The following is a 2,661-nucleotide window of genomic DNA, read 5'->3' as shown; positions in this document are numbered from 1 at the left end:
TTTTTTTTTCTTTCTTTATTTCATTCCTGCCCTTCCTGAATCGCAGGGCTAACTCTAATTTAGGGTAGGTAGGAGGGGAAAATGGCCAGCATCATGACAGTCTTGAGAAGGAGAGGTTCGGAGCAGGGATGTCCTTGTCTCCTTTCACAATTCTACTTGTGTTCTGAGTCTTGTATCCAGACTCATGTTCATGGACAAGTTTAGTGAAGAGTGAGAAGTTTCACGTGGGGTTGAACACGTTGTCCTGAATCCAGATTCATCTGACACCTGCCGCCTCTTCCATGTCACCTACATTGGACCCCAAGGAGGTCAAAGTGGCATACCTGAGGTGCACAGGTGGGGCAGTTGGTGCCATGTCTGCCCTGGCCCCAAAGATTGACCCCCTGGGTCTGTCTCTAGAAACGATTGATGGTACCATCACTAAGGCAACCGGTGAGTGGAAGCATCTGAAGGTTACAGTGAAACTGACCATTCAGAACAGACAGATCCAGGTTGAAGTGCTACCTTTTGCCTTTGCCCAGTTTATCAAAGCCCTCAGGGAAGCTCCGAGAGCCTGAAAGAGGCAGAGAAACATTAAGTACCGTGGAAATATCACTTTTGATGAGAGTGGCAACATTGTCCATCAGACTGCTCTTTAGCCGGAGAACTCTGGGCAGTCCCCAGTATCTGTTTAATGGTTCCAGTCTGGGCTGCGATGTTGCTGGCCGCCGCCCTCATGACGTCACAGGCGTCACCAGCAGTTGTGCACTGGAATGCCCAGCTAGTTAAGAACTGCAGAGGAAAAGATTTCAATAAATCATTATTGGACCACCAAAAATAAATGAATAAATGTATAGAAGGAGGAAGAGCCATGAGAGTTCTCTCTCTCTCTCTCTCTCTCTCTCACTCTGCACAGGTGAAAGGTAAGGACATGGGGAGAAAGCTAGCTGTCAGCCAGGGAAGAGAGACCTAACCAAAGATGGACTGGGTGGCACCTTGATCATTGGCTCCTGGCCTCCGGAGCTGGGAGAAATTGAATTTCGATTGTTGAAGACCCCAGCCTGTGTTATTGTGTCATGGCAGCCCTAGCAGACCAAACTAATACACTCTCCAACTCACACTTCACACCCTGAAACATTTCTACAGTGTTTCCCTGCTTAAGGCAATGTCTTTGGTATTCCCTTCACTTCCTGTGTTTGTTGTACCCCAAGGTATGGATCATTGGTAGTTGTCTAGAACTCCTCAAAGTGTGTTTCTTTTGGATCTGTCAGACCTCCACATCTCGCACAGCTCTGGTTGGTCCAGGCCACCGAGACCTAAAAATAGTTATTGATCCATGATCTTTCACAAGTTCCCACACAGTTCTGATACCAGTAATGATCTGGGCTACGTGGAATTCATTTTAGGGCCTAGAGATTCTTTTTATTTATTTGTTTTTAATTTTTAAAGATTTTATTTTTAAGAGATCTCTGCACCCAACGTCGGGCTCAAACTCACAACCGAAGGTGGAGAGTCACACGCTCTACTGATTGAGCCAGCCAGGTGGCCATAGAGATTCTTTTTATTTTTACTTTTATTTTTTTTTTAAGATTTTATTTATTTGTTTGACAGAGATAGAGACAGCCAGTGAGAGAGGGAACACAAGCAGGGGGAGTGGGAGAGGAAGAAGCAGGCTCCTAGTGGAGGAGCCTGATGTGGGGCTCGATCCCAGAATGCCGGGATCACGCCCTGAGCCGAAGGCAGATGCTTAACTGCTGTGCCACCCAGGCGTCCCCATAGAGATTCTTTTTAAAGTGCATACGATTTCTCTAGGTGGTTGCTGGGCCCTATGAAAGTTAACTAACAGTGGCCTTGGGGAGATGGCTTGATGTAGGGGAGAAGAGGTCCTTACTTGAGTGTCCTGTCCTGCTTTAGCTGTATGGTAAAGCAACCATCCAACTGGAAAATTCCATCAAAAAATTTATGTTGGGGGTGCCTGGGTAGCTCAGTCAGTTATGCGGTTGATGTGGTCTCAGCTCAGACCTTGATCTCAGGGCTATGAGTTCAAGCACCACATGGAGCCCGCTTTAACTATATATGTTGATAACCTTAATATCCATGGGAAAAACATATATGTACATAAAATTGGTTTGTTTAAGAAATTATTTGCAGCTGTGAAAGCTTTTGAGTGCAACTCAAAAGCTCAATGTATAAAACAGCTATACATGAAGCACCGTTAANTCTTGATCTCAGGGCTATAAGTTCAAGCCCCACATGGAGCCCGCTTTAACTATATATGTTGATAACCTTAATATCCATGGGAAAAACATATATGTACATAAAATTGGTTTGTTTAAGAAATTATTTGCAGCTGTGAAAGCTTTTGAGTGCAACTCAAAAGCTCAATGTATAAAACAGCTATACATGAAGCACCGTTAATTAAGGTATAGGTGGGCTACCTGGGCAACAGTGATCAGACACCCTAGAGATCACTCTGGGTCTTTGACAACCATTGCTTACTTAAGGTACTTGGCTCTTTATGAATTCCGATTCTTTGGGCAAGTGTTGAAGGATTCGTAGGCTGAGCATAATAGAAAGGGTACTAAATTGTTGCCAGGGCGTTGCTAAGAGATCTACAATATCGTTTAAAAAGCGGACAAGTTGTATCCAGCAAAAGAAAGGAGAGATGCTGAAGATACTTGG

The 2,661-nt window shown here is 44.6% G+C and overlaps 1 pseudogene; it reads left to right on the top strand.

Annotated features, from left to right (window-relative positions):
* The first annotated feature begins 281 nt into the window (after window positions 1-281).
* LOC117797512 lies at window positions 282-768 on the top strand (annotated as a pseudogene).
* The last annotated feature ends 1,893 nt before the right edge of the window (window positions 769-2,661 follow it).

Source organism: Ailuropoda melanoleuca, chromosome X (assembly GCF_002007445.2).
Source record: "Ailuropoda melanoleuca isolate Jingjing chromosome X, ASM200744v2, whole genome shotgun sequence".
Classification (NCBI taxonomy): Eukaryota; Metazoa; Chordata; class Mammalia; order Carnivora; family Ursidae; genus Ailuropoda; species Ailuropoda melanoleuca.
The sequence above is the reverse complement of the archived record's forward strand: the minus strand, read 5'-3'. Positions and strand labels throughout refer to the sequence as shown.